The 17,426-nt window shown below is 43.7% G+C and overlaps 1 protein-coding gene across 1 annotated transcript in view; it reads left to right on the plus strand.

Moving 5' to 3' along the window:
• The first annotated feature begins 249 nt into the window (after nt 1–249).
• Nucleotides 250–17,426, plus strand: part of C2H10orf90 (chromosome 2 C10orf90 homolog) — a 228,774-nt gene continuing 211,597 nt past the window's right edge. The window contains exons 1-2 of the mRNA XM_032892398.1: nt 250–296; nt 1,365–2,130. The gene's annotated coding sequence lies outside the window, so the exon portion shown is untranslated. The remainder of the gene's footprint in view (nt 297–1,364; nt 2,131–17,426) is intronic.

Genomic DNA, 17,426 nt, shown 5'->3' on the forward strand with positions numbered 1-17,426 from the left:
GAGAGGGAGGAGTCACTCACAGTCCGGGTGAGCTCATGAGCTTGGGTGACGCCTGTGACAGCTGGTCTCCATAAGAACCCGTTAACCCTAAGTAAACTTCCCTTGGCTGTTTTTGGAACTTCTGGCCAGGTAGTTCTGGTAGCTTCTACGTGGCTCAGTATCATTCAGTATGTTGTGGCTAGAAGAAAAGTCTTGATTGTTCTCAGACCTGCAGGACCTGCTGGGCAGGACAGAAGCATTGGTTCAAATGGAGACTTTGGGGAGGCACAGGATTAGACCTTCAGAACCCAAACCAGGTTTGCAGATTCCTTCCTTTGTCGAGGTCTTGTATAAATTTTAATTATTTTATTTTTCGAATCTCTTCCCTGGCTGCCTTTATCCCAGGGCTTCTAACCTCAAGGTCCCTGGGGAGTTATAGTGTAAATAAAGTCTGTTACCAGCTGGGGTTTGTGTTCCAATGGACAGTTTTAGGAGAACCAGTCACAGATGAACGGGAGACTACATCCTGTGGCCTGGGGCTGGTATTTAGCCTGCATGCACTGTTTTCACACTTAGGTGTGAATATTATTCAGAATGACCTCAAGTCACTTCCTCCCAGGCTCCAATTCTCAGTTTCAACATTCAACTCTTGCCGCCAGTAACAGGAGTCTAAAAATCCCATCAACCAGGTTCTAACCAATAACTATGACTTACAGGGCCCCTGTGCACAGCAGGGACGGGCAGGGGTTTAGCTGACATTAATTTCTGCTTCTGCGAAAGTCACCAAGGCCTTCCCTGGCTTGTGATACAAGTGAGTTAAAGTTTTCACATCGTCATCCAGGCAAATGTCCCCTGCAAGAAGAGTTCTGTGTCTTGTCATCAGCCTTGCACAGATGTGCAGAAAGCAGCCCCAACACAGGAAATGAAAATAGCAAGGAATACTCCTTGGGTCTGTACTCTAAGCAACCTGACATTCAGAAACTAATAACTTTTTGCATAAAGTAAACCTTCATAAGCAGGGCACTATTAGGTCCTGCTGTGGAGCGAGAACTGTGCAAAATCATCTGAGCAGAAGATGTGCAACTGTCTCTTAAACAGGGACCATGCCACAACTTCGGCATGTGCAGCTCTTTCCTGTGACATTGTGCAGCTCTCCTGATCCTCATAACCTGGGGAGGGCTGGTAGTAAGGGCTTTTCTATCTCAGTGTTTTTCCTGGGGAAACTGAGGTTCAGGGTGTGAGAGGACTTCCATGGTTGACTCTGGATGGGAACCTTTACCTGAGCCACTGTCCTCTCAGGCACAGCACGTCTTGTCTCCATGCTCACCTGAAGCTGTCACTTCTGTGAGTCTCTTTTTCCCTGAATGCGCTCTTATCTCTTGCAGGGCTGAGGCCACTCTTTGTGCCGGGAGGCAGTCTGTATTTGTTCCTTTCAGGCCCCTGGCAAGCAAAGGCAGACATTCTAAAAAGCAGCAATTATCCCTCCTGGCTCCTTTGTACAGAGCTCTGTAAATAATTTATTTGGATTTGAGGGTCTGGAGATGGAAACACACATCTAACCTTTTGGTAACCAGGCGAATACAGAGTCTGGAACTTAAAGGCAAGTAGAAAACAAGTGAGAATGAAACGTGTCTCTTTGAAATCAGAGAAGACAACAAGACCTGAGAGCCCAGGCGGGAGGCTGGAGTTGGCCAGGCTGCCGCTGGAAGGGAAGTTTTCTCATGACATTTAAAGGTCACCCAAGGGGTTTCCACAACCATAGCGTGAGCCCCTATAGCTAAGATTTTGGAGCAACTGTATGAAGTTGGAAGACACACAGACCTGCACTGGGGCTGGTCCCAAACTCCTCCTGCTGCACTCAATTCCTGCATCAAACAAAGAAAATTGTGTCTGCCAGGCTGGCTTGCTGAAGGCACAAGGTTTCCCAGCATCGCACGGGGCTCCGGAATGCCTGCAAACCCTCCGGGGGAGGTGGACGCTATTCGTCCCACCTTTCAGATAACTGCATTTAGTACCAGCCTGAAAAACCATGTGATGGTCACGGACTTGGTGAAGAGGAACTGGCTTCCTTCCCAGAGAAGAGCCAAAGTTTGTTTCATCCACATGTGTCCCGGCCTGAAGGTGACTGAGCAGCCAGTGAGCGGAAATGAGGTACAGCTGGGGCACGACAAGGTTGGGAGGGCAGGTGCGCCCTGAGCTCGGAGATAGACCACATACTGATGGACTCTGTGTGGCCAAACCCCTGGCCATGTACCTACTGTGGTCTAAGAAATTGAATTTATTTGTATCTCATAAAACACTTAAAAAAATCTTTTAGTTTATTTCAGCTTTTGCAGGGTGTTGGAGGGAATAACATACCAGGTGAAAGTAATGACATAGAATTGACAACAAAAATCGGCTCAATGATTTCAGAGTTGCGTCGCTGGTATGCGTGCCCGGGAACTGCAGGGTGCTCGGTGATCCCAGTGCTCTTAGCTCTGTGAGTTTGAACTTAGCTGTCCCTAGGAAGAAATGCCTGTTTGTCTGCCTGTGTGTTTAACAGGAGAGTTCATGACTGCCTTGATCAAGTTGAGATAACAAGATTCCAGAATGGTCTTTTATTTTTTTTAAATATGAGTTTAGTTTTCAAGCCCATACAACTACTTTTTTTTTTTTTTTTTTTTTTTTTTTTTTTTTTTTTGGAAAATTGGAAGGATTTTTTTTTTTTGAAAATGTCAACTATAGGTAAACACATCATCCTGAAAAATATGTGTATTCTACTCTGGGTAGCAGTTATCTTTTCAGAAAGTAGACACACGTGAAATCTGACCAGCTCTTCACTGTACCTGGAATAAATTATGGATGACACTGTAATTGACTCCCAGAGAGCTCACTTACCCATCTCTATGGATGATTGTACCATGCACATTGCTAATGCTTTACGAAAAGGTTTGAATGTTGATGTTGTTATTAGGTAAGCCCTCCCCTAAGTTCTGGCAAGTACTTGAGACCTTTAGTTACCCACACTTGGCAGTAGGAAAGCCAGCCTGACTGGGAGGAACAGGTTTTGCAGGGTTCAAGGCTGGTTTCTTCCAGTTCCAGCTCTGGGAGAAGAAATTTCCACGTTAGCAACAGATGTATGTAAAGGCCACGGGAAAAATTGGTGTTAATTAAATTCAGTAGTAGTCCTTATTCATTAATTCATTGCCCAATCAGACAGAGCAAAAGGTGTACAATTATAAAATAATTGAAAGAAACCAGAGATGTTATTACTCACAAGTAATGGGGACAGAACTTTATCGTTGCAGAATTTTCATTGCAGCTATTTTCCAGACCCCCAGAGAGAGGGAAAAATCTCATCATGCATTTTACAGTAGTGCTCAAGGCTCTGTTTTAAACTTTTCCTAGTGAATACCCTGTCTCGCATTCCAGTTTTTGATAAATAAGACTTCCGCACTCTTTCATTATCGTAGTCACACCGAAAGTAATGTGAAACAGTGTTCAGCAGGAGATTGTGCAAAAAACGTCGTATATGATTGCCACAACTATCTGTGTCTGTGACTGAATCGTTTGCTACCACTGACAGCCAACAGCCTAGCCACGTGCGTTAAAGAAACCCCAGGCCACGCCCCAGCCAATCGTCCAACCAGGTGGTTAGCATTAACTGAATCTATACGAGACATGGTCCGTACTGGGCCCACTTCCGGGGCTCAAGGGCAGGTCAAGTTTGAAAACAACAAATGGGATACTGGTCTCCTGACCTTCTGAATTTTAAGCTGTGCTTAAGTCCAGAGCTGGGAGACATGGCTGGAGGTGGCAGAGGTGTACACAGGAGGCCCACAAGTCAGACATCGTTTCTGGTCTGGCAGACACATCGCATCTGTCTGCTGCCCAGACTTGCATTTATTCTGTGTGTGATCTTTTCATCAGGTTTCACGTGTTTACTTTCCGAAGAGATAGCTGCTCGTGCCAGGCACCATTATCAGAGACAGATATCTTTCAGGGCTCCTGTGTTTATCTCAGGCTGATTCTTTTCCATTATCAAAGTTCAGTAGTAAACATCTCAGAATTTAAAATAGTCCAAAGTCATTGAGCTATTACAGAGATTCACACTGGGGTTTGTCAGTACTGCTTAGGTAGAAGGGAGTAGGGGAAAACAAACCTTGGTGCTCTATTTCTCAAGCCTAACATACTCAGAGACCAAATAACATCCAGGCTGCCACTGACTCAACCCAGTACCTTCTCTCCCTACATCGTCAGCTCAAGCTCTTCCTGTTAACCTGGGCTTTGACCGTGAAGTAACTGATTGGGTAGAAAATGAGCAAGGAATTTCTTTTGCCATCTGCATCTCTATTTTCTAATTATCTTTATTACTTTTACTATCACTATTGCCATTACTACTACTACTACTACTACTATTATTATTATTATTATTATTATTATTATTATAGACTTTTGCCAGAAATGCTTGGCTCTGGATACCCAGAAGGATCATAGCGAAGTCTGAAAGTCCCTCAATACACGTGACCCAGCTAAGACCACTGTGACTCAGTAGGCCTGGGACACTATCAAAGGGCCAACACCAAATAACAAACAATTTCTAGGTGGCTTCTTACCTCCCATTTCATTTTGGTTCACAGTGTTCTATCTTCCCAAGTACACGAGGCAAACAGTCACAGTGGGTTCCAGGCTGTTGTGGGTGGTGTTCATCCCCTCTCTGTTATTTTTCTCATCTCTCTCTCTCTCTCTCTCTCTCTCTCTCTCTCTCTCTCTCTCTCTCTCTCTCTTTCTCTCTCCTGATTGATTTGCCTCCTGGATTTGAACTGTTTTTCCTTTCTTTACAAATCAGTTTTTCGATTGGAATTTAGCTATTGTGACTTTTGCGTTGTTGAATGTTTAATTTTGTTCTATTCCAGTAAAGAGTGTTGGATGGTAGATTACGGTGCTTACTGACAGCTTCTTCCTGCTGGTGTTTAGTGATGAGATCTGTGAGAGGTCGGAAGGAGGCTCTGGTGCAGAGCAGTGGTACTCAAATGCCATGGCTTTGCTCCTTGGTAATGTTTGACAACTTTGGTGATGGCAGCTTGGAGGAGGATGCCACTGATTCTAATGCGTGAAGTTCATAGATGATGCCAGGATCTCTGTATACGTATGAAGTTGTATGTGCATGCTTGCATGCACACGTGTCAATGTGTATGGAATCCAGAAGTCAACTTTGGTTTTCCTTGTTTTTTTTTTTGAGGCAGGATCTTTGTCTCTTTTCTCTCTCTCTCTCTCTCTCTCTCTCTCTCTCTCTCTCTCTCTCTCTCTCTCTCTCTCTCTCCCCCCCCCCCATAAACCGTTGCCTGGACTTTGCTGGAAAGCCCCAGAAACTTACTTACCTGTCTCAGTATCTTGAAGTCTGAGACTTTAAGAGCATACCACAACTCCAACTTTTGTACATAGGTTCTGGGCATCAAACTTTGGTTCTCATAGCATGCACTTTACTGAGTTCTTTCTCAAGCACAAATGATGTTAATTCCTTACAATATACAGCACACCTCCTTCCCTTCAAATGGAGAACACACCGGCCTAAAATGCCCATAGTATTAAGGGGAATAAGTCCTATTCTAGGGCATACTTAACCCCACTGTTAAGAAACAGCCTTTCTGAGGAGTTGGACTTTTCTGATGTGATAAGACCCGCCTACTGGTGAGAATATGAATTCTTTCCACCTAGTTGAGGTCTGAAAAAGACCCAACCTGCTCCTTTCTGGAATTTCTTTTTTCTTGCTTTCAGTTTTCTCTCAAGCAGATGTAGGTCAGAAACCTTGAGGGGTCCCCTGAGACCAGCTGATGATCTTTTTTCTTACAGTCCCTACTCTTCATGAATTCTGTCAATGACTTGAGTCATTGCCACCTGAGTCCTGCCTATGTCTCCTGTGCTAAGTGAGAACTCTGGCTCTCCTAAGTCTCCATTCCTAGTGGCACAATCTGAAAGCCACCTCATGTAGGGAAAATTGTGAATTTCTTCTCTCTCATTTTCCCTCTATCAGGGATCACAGGCCTGTGTTGCTAGATGTACAATAAAAAAATATAGTTTTACAGCTTTTCCTAATTTGCTTTATTGTGGACACAAGTAAATACCTGCCCATTTGGTTCTGGTGATGCACAAGGGCTAAGAAAGTCTGCTCTGTCCACCCGACCCCCACCCCTACCCCATCTTTGTCTGTCTCTGTCTCTCTGTCTCTGTGTGTGTATATGTATATATGATGTATGTATGTATGTATACATGCATGCATGTTCATGTCATGGGAATGCCTATATGTGTACATGTGCTTGTGAAGGCCACAGGTGAGTTGTCATTTCTCTTTAGCCCTCTACTTTGGTTTTGGACACATCTTACTAGGCTGGGACTTACCAAGTAGGCTAGGGTGGCTGACCAGTGAGCCTCGGGGATCCATTTGCTCCTAACTCCCCATTATGAGAATTATAATCACACATTATAATGCCCAGCTTCCAACTCAGGTCCTCATGCTTTCAAGGCAAGCGCTTCACCTGTTAAACTCTCCCTAGTGCCTCTACTATGGGCTGTGGTGAAGGCTGTCAAGTGACTGGGTTCTGTCTTGAGGTCCTAGAAATAAAAGCACTCAAACATTAAGTGCTCAGGCTTCATAATGACTTGATCCATGGAATGAAAAGGTCACAAAAGACCAAAAGGTGGAGAAATAAATGCTTTCTTCTTGTGGTTATCAAAAAAGCACATGGCAATATCACCCCAAATCTAGCCCAGCTGACAAGCCAGCTTTGACTTTGAGCCAGATCAAACTCTTCTGAGTCCTGGTTTTCTTCCTCAAGACCTGGCCTTAGAGCAGAGTTTGGCTGGAATGGCATGCTGGAGACCCTGCTGTAATGTAGGCCCAAGCAGTCCAGGTCCAGCAGGCTAAGGAAAGGCAAGTGGATGGCACTGGGACTCAAGACGATCATTCTGTTTTCCCTTCACTCCAGATCTTTCCTTCTGTCACTGTCCATGGCTAGTTCGGAAATCCATGGGCTGTTGAATTTGTCCACGTGTGGTGGGGGAATTAAACATAGAACTGCTGAGCTGCACTTCTAGTCCTGGGAAGTCCATGCTTTAAACATGAAGCCATCCTGTCTCCATAGAACCCCAATGGAAACAAATTCGCCAATATGAACCACTCACTCCACTGGGAGAACTGGTGTGCAAAGAGTGTGTGTATGGGGGGGGGGGACAGGCCAGGATCGATCTCTCCCTCCCACCCCACCCCCGGCCCTGCCTCTCTCTCTCTGTGTAGCTCAGTGGAGGCAGAGATAGAACAATGGAGTCTGGTGTGGCTGATCCCTGAAAAGCCTCATTCATCCTCGCCACAGCTGTGTGAGACACATGAGCCCCACTTTTTTCCAAAGAGAGAATTCTGAGCGACTCAGAGAGTTGATGCAAGTGTCACAGGGACACAGCTAGTGCAGATAGGAACACTATGACCTCATGATGCCCTACTCTGAGGTCTGTGTTTCTCATGTGGTGCTCTGGAGGAGAAAAGAAAGAGGCAAGGTTCCCCTCCTGACACCAACTGCTGGAGAGGTGACCCAGGAGTCCTCATAGACAGGGAAAGCCATTAAGCTCTGATGCTAAAGGACAGGTCAGGGTCTCCCCCTGCCTTCCTGCTCCAGACCTGATTCTTTGCCTCCTGCTATTTGCCTGGAACTTCCATCCTTCTAATTTTGCTGTCCCAGTTTCTACTCCTGTAGAAAGCACAGGAAATGAAGTGTGGCTTCCTGTAGAAGCCACACTCAGGCTGGCTTGCTGTAAAATAGCTACCAAACAACAGAAAATATTAGATAGTCCTTCTTTTTTTTTATATTTACATTTCAAATGTTATCTCCTTTCCTGGTTCCCCTCTCTCCCATACTCCTTCCCCCTGCTTCTTTGAGGATTCTCCCCCACCCACCCACCTACTCCCACCTCAACACTCTGGCATTCCCCTACACTGGGGAAAAGAGCCTTCACAGGACCAAGGGCTTCTCATCCTATTGATGCCAGACAAGTCCATCCCCTGCTGAATATGCAGTTGGAGCCATGGGTTCCCCCTCTCCCCATGTATACTCTTTGGTTGGTGGTTTAGTCCCTGGGAGCTGGGGCGGGTGGTCAGATTGGTTGCTATTGTTGTTCTTCCTATGGAGTTGCAAACCCCTTTAGCTCCTTCAGTCCTTTCTCTAACTCCTCCATTGGAGTCCCCATGCTCAGTCTGATAGTTAGCTGGAAGCATCTTAATCTCTATCAGTAAGGCTCTGGCATAGCCTCTCAGGACACATCCATATCAGGCTCCTGTCGGCAAGCACTTCTTGGCATTAGCAATAGTGATTGGGTTTGGTGGCTGCATATGGGATGGATCCCCAGGCCAGTCTGTGGATGGCCTTAATATAGATTTTTAGAAGTTTGTTTTCCAAGTAGGTAATAGTAGTCAAAAGCTATAATGTTTATGATATATGAAAAGGAAGCCAAATTCTATCATATGCTGATCCTACTAAAGCAGTCCATCTAGAATTCTAGATAGCTCTCATAGGTTTAGCATAGAGATCAACAAATTATTTCTAATAGTGAATGTGGTAGTTTTGTGGCAGGCTAGGTTTTATTTGTGCATTAAAATTGCTAATCCTTACTTAAGGATTAGCAATCCTTACTGTAGGATGAACTTAATAACTTTCTCTCCATCTATCTATCTATCTATCTATCTATCTATCTATCTATCTATCTATCTATCTATCTATCTATGTTCTACATTAAAATATAAACACCAGGGTTGGTAAGATGGCTCAGTAGATAAAGGCCGTTGCTGGCAACCTGACTACTTGTGTTTGATCCCTGGGGCCCACATGATGGAAGGAGAGAACTGACTCCTGCAAATTGTTCTCTGACCTTCACATGTGTTTTGTGGCATGTACACTCCCCACCCATACAATAAATACATAAATAAAGATAATAAAATTAAATAACCAATACTAATAACTCATATAAACATATCTTCTGGTAGCTGAACAGTGGATCACAAGACTATAATTACAATTGTGGGAAAGCTGGACAAGTTCAATATGGTATACAGCTTAAATTCCATGTGGAACATTGTAAGATTCCAGGTACTTAATATTATTGATTTTGGCTTATGAGGCTTTATTCTCTACATGATAAAGATGTCTTTTGCAAATGCTAATGAGGGAGGCTGGAGAGATGGCTCAGTAGTTAAGAGCATTTGCTGCTCTTACAAAAGATGTGGGTTCAGTTTCCAGCACTCTTGTGGCAGTTCACAACTATCAGTAAGTGCAAGTCTGGGGGTCTGATGCCAGCCCTGGCCTGGCCTTCTTGAGCACTGCACACATCCGATTCACACCTTTACATGTTATACATGTAGGTGAACATTCAGACACATAAAATAAAAATAGCTGAACCTCATTAAAAAAGGAAAATACTAGTGGGGAAGACATACTTTATAAAGTCTATTCATATGAAACAAAATAATCACAAAAGTACAGAATTCTTACAACACAAAGCTTGAAATTGTGTCAGCATCTTTAGCATGAATAACTTTTTATATGACTTTCTTTTATGGCTGTCAGATAAAACAATAAAATAAAATATTTAACCAGAAGCCCCTGTGAGCCAGGAACACCTGGGAACACAGTCATACAGTCTGGCTCCTATGCTTGGTTATCCTCTGGTGGGGGAGCCGATCAACATCTACACAAAAGTATGAGTGCAGGGAACCCAAAAAGGCTATTTCGAGATGGAGACATTTGGCCATGTGCCTCTTGTAAGTCTGGGAGGATTTTAAGGTTCAGTAGGAAGAGTGAAGCATGAGCTAAAACTTGGGAAGAAGATGATGTTTCTGGCAAAAAGACTTAACTTCCAAATAGTTATTCAGGTCAGGGGAACCTAAAAAGAGCCTAGCAGTCTCTCTCAGTTAAGGAGACTGAAATTACAGCTAGAATTTGAGGTCACAGTTCCTGAGAAGAGGGAGACAACATAGAAATAGTTCAAAAAAGTTGCTTCAGGTCTCCTTGTGTCTGACTCAAAACCCACTTGTACTTTGCTGGAATGTAGAGTCACTGGCCAGGAAAGAGCAGTTCCTGATGGAGCTTTGAGAGGAATGGTTCCCAACACTCTCAAAGTGCCCTTGTCCACTTGGGTCTTCAACCATCTGGAAGACAGAGACCTTGTTGAGTTTGGGAGAAACTTAGTAGAACCCCTAAAGGTCATCCCTTTGAAATGTGTCTAAAGTAGTCTTCATACTCAAGCCTCAGGCTCATTTCATTACAATATAAAAACAACCTGAAAGAACCAAGTTGTTATTTAAGTAGTTTAATTGGCTAGCAAAACAAAGTTCAATGTTCTTTACAGTACTACAAAAAATTAGCAATGGATAATGCAACATTTACAATACCTAGCACCCAGTCAGAGATTATTAGACATTCAAAAAATCCAAAAGTCTGACTCATGAGCAAGATAAATGCTGGTTAATAGAGGTGATCATTGAAATGATGGAACTAGCAAACATGGACTCTTACAAAGGCTGTCATCAATCTTGTAAGTGTATTGTTTTCACCTTAAAGTCCTTAGATTTAAAGAGAGCCATCATCATGTTGGAGAGATAAAGAGATGATCTATGAAAAAAGCTATGCAGAATGATGGTGGAAGGAACAAAAGTAAATGAACTAGAAACTTTACTGGGTGTGATCTGCTATAGTCTTAATACCACAGAAGGCAGGGTGAGAGAGAAAAAGTAGAGGGAGCAAGAGAGAGATGAGTGAGAGACTACATACAGGAGACAGAGAGCAGAGTCTAAGTGATGAGTCTGACAATGTTAAGAGTCTAGTACATGTATCATGAGAGCCTCAGAAGGAGGGAAAAGGGGAGAGGGGAAGAAAGGTGCAAGGGGTAATGGATTCACGTTTACAGTTAATGGAATGTATAATCACTTGCCAAGCGTATACATTCCCTAAATAGCAGCGCACAGGGTGACCAGTCAGGGTGTTCCAATCTAGGGAAAGTGGGTTATTTTCCTGTGGTCACCCTACACTGATGACTGAAGCATCCAGCTTTCTTTCTTAGGGCCAGAATTACATCAGCAGAGTGCCTCACAGAAGACATCTTCTGCTTGGACTGGCTCTTAAGAGACAGGAACACACCCTGGCAAGCATTGTCTGTACTTGTTTTTGATTGCTGTGTAGCAGATCATATCTGACAGTTGTGCAGACAACCAATCCTAGTGTGAGTTAGATGGGTCCTCTGCACAGAGAAGCCCTCACTATTCTGAATAGGTGTCAGCCTCGTACTAGATGCTTAGGGACCACATCTAAGGTTATTGGTAATTAAAGAAGTTTAGTTTCTTGTTGCAGAACCAGAGGTTCCATTTCCTTGTGGGTAACAGCCGAAGATCAACTACCAGATGCTATCTCTAGGGCCTAACCAGAGAGAAGACTAGTTTGTCCTTTGAGAATTATTTGTTTATTTATGTTTATATTTACTTATGTGTATGTATCTGAGTTAGAATATGTGCACCACCACATGCATGTAGGAGCTCTCAGAGGCCAGAAGAGACCATCCTATTCCCTAGAACTAGAGTTAAAGGCAGTTGGGAGACAGTCACCATGTGGATAATGGGAACTTGACCTAGGTCATCATAGAGAGAGATGTCTTTAGTCCCTTGTTTGCCCTTTGCAGGCCATCTGGACAATCTTTCTGTATTGAATCTCTCTTGACTTATTTACACTTCACCTGTTAAGTCATGCCCACCTGACATAGTCTCCATTTTGATTGACTCAATGACAACCAATTAGTAGTCTCAACATCGCCAGTGGATCCATTTTCTAATGTAAGAGAGCTCAGCCTTTGGAGTTGGAGGCTGCTCTGTCCATAGCTACTGTTCACACTCAAGAAAAAGTAAGTATGCAAGGCGTTGATTCACACAGACAGTAAGAATCTTATTGGCTGCCTGAGTTTCTTTGCTTTCTGACTAATTCTCAATTATTTGTATAGACGGAAAAAATAACGGAGGTTTTGGGTGTAGGTTGGAGTCTATTTGAGAGCCTCATGAGGAAGGACGTTCACGTTTTGCTCTACAGAGCATTGTACTTAGTCCTGACACCAGATCAGCCTTGAATAGAGATACTTTAGGAATCTGCCATAAATAAATGATGGACAAAAGCTCATTAAATGCATTTTGGGTGCAAATAGGAAGTCAGGGAAAGTGACAGTTACTGCATAGACGATGTCGTCTCTGACTCAGTGCTCACAGTTGACTCCCTTGCACACCCAGGCTTTTCGGTGATGAGCAGACAGACAGCAGGATGATGGACAGTTGAGTACCATCTCTAGTTTGCCCAAGTGAAGCTACAAAGCGGAAGTTGCCTGTTGGATTACCCTTTTTGTTAATAGGATTCTGAAACAGTGAAATAATCTCAAGTCCAATTCACATCTCTGTCTCAAGAAGACAACACAAAAATTGAATAGCTTCCGCAAAACCCACAATTTGGAAATGACAATGTGTCTAAGAAGCAAATAGAGCTGAAGGAAAATGGACAGGATAGTTTTTCAAACCACATAACAAACAGCTTGCTGCTTTGTATGGAAGGCAAAAAGCTGCTCTGTGCTTAAGCAGCCTGAAGCCAAGAGCAAGGGACTGAGTGGGGCCCCTGCACAGGGGCCCAGATGCTTACAGGAAGTTCTAACAGGTGCTTACAGGAAGTTCATGAAAACTGTGAGTTTAGCTGCAAATGCGTTTATCTTTTCATTGATTCATTCTAGGTGCCACCAGCCTCTCTGCACTCTGCCCTGCCCACTGGCTTCTCAGTACCCTGCTCTGTCCCCTGCCTGGCATTGCTCTCCAGTCCATGAGTGACTCAGCTTGTTGAGTGGTGACAAGCCAGGTCAGGCATGCAGAAGGGTTGCATCTTGGTTGAAGGGTATGCAGAAAGGGTTCCATGGGTATACGGGAAAGACATGGTCCCTGGGATGTGGCAAACATTGTTGGCTTTCTCATGTATACAACTGTGCTAGGGAATCAGGAGTACAAAGAGGAAGGCAGTCTCAGAATAATGGCTGCTTGTATTGGGCTGTGTAATTTTTTGACACTGTTGTAAAATATGAATTACAATATTAGCTCCCATGTGGAATCAGCAAGATGGAAATTATGTCCCAGCTCATCTATGAGAACATGTGCTTCGTTCTTCCAAGAATAATGGTCCTGTGCAAGAACCAACTCGACTGTCATTCCCGTCCTTGGATATGGTCATGTTCTGCCAGTATTCACTGCCCCGGCTTGCTTGGCAGTACTCAAGGACTGCAGAGGTGGCTTGGGTTTTCCTAGCTTTCCTTCCGTCTCTACTGTCATTTCAGCATGTCTGGCTGCTCAACCCAGGGAAGTAATGTAAGCATGTTAGTCAGACTTTCTGTCTCTGTTAACCAACAGCCGGCATAGCCAAAGTCACATAAGCATAAAGGAGAATAGAGGCTAGAAGGTTGGTGATGTGGGGGATTAGCTAGAGGGTACACAGCTTCCTTTTGGGGAAGAAAACATTCTGGTGACTGATAGTGGCTCTATCGGTTATTTTTCTCTTTCTGTGACAATTCACAAAAAGTAACTTAGAGAAGAAAGTTTATTTCAGCTTACAGTTCTAGAAGGACAGCATGGTGGGGAAAACTGTGCTATGATGGCAGGAGGGGAGGGGGAGAGGGAGAGGAAGGGAGGGAGGGAGGGGGAGAGAGAGACAGAGACAGAGACGGAGAGAGAGAGACAGACAGAGAGAGGAGAGAGAGAGAGAGAGAGAGAGAGAGAGAGAGAGAGAGAGAGAGGAGAGGTGGTTTGAAGCCATAAATTCTCACTAACCCCCCCCCACCTGTGATATACTTCCTCCAGCAAGGCTCGACCTCCTAAAGTTCCTGTATACTTCCCCAACAGCCCTACCACCAAGTGCAGGTATTCAAATACATGAGCCTATGGGGGACATTTCTTATTCAAACCGTAGCAGTGGTAATGGCTGAATGTCATCATGGGGAATCTTAATAACCTTTAAAAATGGTGGCAATGGAGCTGGAGAGATGGTTTAGTTGGTAGAATGCTTGGTTGTGTTAGCTTGGGTACCTGAGTTCAGATCTCCAGGATCCATACAAAACCTCTTTGTGTGCTATGGTGAAGGGCCACAAACAGATAGATCCCTGAACCTAGCCAGACTTAGCCAAACAGATGAGCTCAAGGTTCAGTGAGAGAGCTTGTCTCAAAGCATATTGAGGAAGATGATTGAGGGAAGCATTTCAAGTTGACCTCTGGCCTCCACGGGCATACACACACACACACACACACACACACACACACACACACACACACACACACACACACAAACACACGCTTTTGAAATGGTGAGTTTTATGCTATGTATATTTTACCACCATAAGAAATCATTTGAGATGGCGGCATTAAGCCATCATGGAGCTTCTGTGTATATACCCTTGGGTAAACACACAGGTCCCACACTCACAAAGCTGACCATGCACTCCCTTCTGCTTAAGATACATGAACTCTAAGCACATGTCTTAATCCTCTGTTGTAGGTTTTTCCAGTGGGTGGTGAGATACCCAAGGGCAACCTACTGACTGGGTTTATTTCTTATTAGACATGCTGGTTGAATTCAACCCTGAGCTAAATAGGAGCTTATTCAGGATATGATTTTTTTTGGAAAAAAATAAAAAGCTCATCCTTATTAAAAATAAAATTTGCATACCTCAATATTCATGGATTTTAAATAGAGCATAGTTCATTTTTTTGGGGCAGATGCAGTCGGTGGTAAAACCAGTACCACATTGTGAAGTTCCCTGCCTTGTGTTTTCAAATCCCCACTCCCACTCCCCAGGTGCCTGGCAACCTCCCACTTGCTTTCTAGAAATTACTAACAGTAGAAATCTTGCAGTCTATAGTGATTTATGCCATAACAAATGTTACTTTTGTGTGTGTGTGTGTGTGTGTGTGTGTGTGTGCCCAGAGGGCAACTTTTAGTAGTCAGTTCTCACCTTCTATGATGTGGGTTCTGGAGCTTGAACTCAGTTCATCAAGCTTGGTGGCAAGTTCCTTCAGCGGCTGAACTATTGTGCAGGCTCTCTACCCTATCTTTGAGATACAGTAGTCTCTCACAGAACAAAGAAATTCTTGATTCAGCCAAACTGGCTTACTAACAAGCTCCAAGAACCTCCTGTACCCACCACCCAGCCCTGGGATTCCAAATGCATAATACAGCTTTTGATTTGAGTCCTGAGGACACAAAATCAGGTCCTTATACTCAAGTGCAGGCACTTTCCTAGTGAGCTACCTCCTGACCCCAAATATGTTCATTTTATCATTACCATGACAAAATGCATAGCTGAAAGGAGGCAAGAAAGAGAACATTTGCTTAGTTAAGGTTTCAGAAGTCTTGGTTGATCGTGGAGAGAGCATGACAGAGACTCACATCAGGACCAGAAAGCAAAGAAGAGTGAGGAGCAGAAGCCAAAGGCAGGAGATAGCCCGTAAGGATACATCCCCTGTGACCCACTTCCTCCAGTCAGTTCCCCACTACCTGACAATCTACTCATATTTTATATTCAACAGTAGATTAAACTGTTTAGTAGGTCAGAGCCCTCATGATTTAATCATCCCTGGAAATGCTCTCATAGACCCGCCCAGAAGGGTGCTTTACAAATCTCTCAGGAGCTTTTCCATCTAGTCAAGTTGACAGTCAAGATGAACCATCACTCGAAGTTTCCAGGGCAACGTCTTATCATCATCGTCAGATCAATCCTTCTCTTTTGAGACAGCAGAAGGCTGGATGTTTGAGTCCTGATGTAGACAAGTTTGCCTTTTAGCCTGCTCTGAAATAATTCTGAAACTGTCCATCGGCTTTTGCTTTCTACACCATCTGTTGCTTCAGAGAGCTCACCAATGCATTGTGGCTTCTTCATACATGAATTTTAAAAATACATAGATTTTTAACATGATGCCTTCAAGTAGTGCTGCCGTGGACTACAATACTGTCACAAGTGGAAGGAGCTCAAGATGAAGTTTGGAGCACAGTAGGAACTCAAGAGTACTTCACTGTTGACCACACTATTGCTGAGACTGTTACAAACATCAATGTTAAGAATTACTCTTCCTTGCTGTGAAGATGGAGTTATGGTAGACCCTTTCTTCTAGGGTTGCTATGGAAATCATATACTTCCTCAGAAGCATTTAGCACTGCTCAGGTCTTGATAAGCCCTCTGGAACACAGCTGTGATCATTTTTGTGTGAGAAAGCCATTAAGGATCAAATTGCACCTCCTTCAATAAGTAGAAGGTATCTCTCCCCTTAATTCTCAAAAAGCTTGAAAGTTAGGCATGAAAAGGGCTCTGTTTAGATTGCTTTCTGTAAATCTGGTTTTTACATACACAAAACAAAAACAAAAACACCACTCAAGAAGCTACTCACTTATGATGTCAATCTCTGCCCCTCAGGCCAGAAGAGGAGCTTGGGGCAGGCAGATCAGTGAAGGGCTTAAAATTGCCCATCTCTTTCTCTGGGATTTTGATTTTTATCTTCATTGCTTTGAATGAAGAAAAGCAGTAACAGCTGAGTTTCTAGTCATAGACTGTAGAGGGCTATTGAACTCGCAGAACTTTCTGAGGTATTCCAAAGTCAAAGTGACTTTGCTGTACTTGATTCTCAAGTAGTTCCCACTGCAAGACTGGAGGGGGCAGTCACTGGAGAAAGCAGGAAGTGGTACTAAATGATTCCTGGGAGAAAAGTTTCCTCTTGGTACAAGAAAAAGATTCTATCCCTAGAGCCATCACCTCATAGGATACAATAACAAGCATGATAGCATGCTGGAACATGCTGGAAGGAATCAGGGGACATCACCTGAATTCAAAAGTTTAGTTAAACTTGACCTTGTAGCAGGGTTATCAACATGCCTACATTTTGGAATGATTCTACCCACCATACCTGGTACTTCTATAGAATGTTCTAGTCAATGGCTCTGTTCTTGGCTGCTGTCATTTTGGCAAACAGACTGGAGCTGTTGTCCCTGGTGAGAAGACAGATCTGGGTTCTTTGCAGACAGCTTCTCACTAAGCAGCTGGGGATGAGACTGAAGACTCTAATGTGCCTCCAAGAGGAGGAGTGATGGAGATTACCCCCTGATTTGACACCTTCTCAAATCAGAGCACTACCAGTTTCCACCTTTGCAAAGGAGAATGAGGGAAACATAAGGAGAGGCTGAACCTTACCAACTTCCTTCAGATCCTAACAAGGGAACAATCCCCCATTTGCAATCAGATAAGGGGAATTATCTCAGTAATAAAAGTCAATTGAGAATCTAAATGAAAAAATCTAATGCTTTTCATGCTGATTTATTTTAGATTAGGAAAAGCTAAAGCAGAAGTAAACACGAAGAGACGGAGCATGGAGACGG

This window comes from Rattus rattus, chromosome 2 (genome assembly GCF_011064425.1).
Source record: "Rattus rattus isolate New Zealand chromosome 2, Rrattus_CSIRO_v1, whole genome shotgun sequence".
Lineage (NCBI taxonomy): Eukaryota > Metazoa > Chordata > Mammalia > Rodentia > Muridae > Rattus > Rattus rattus.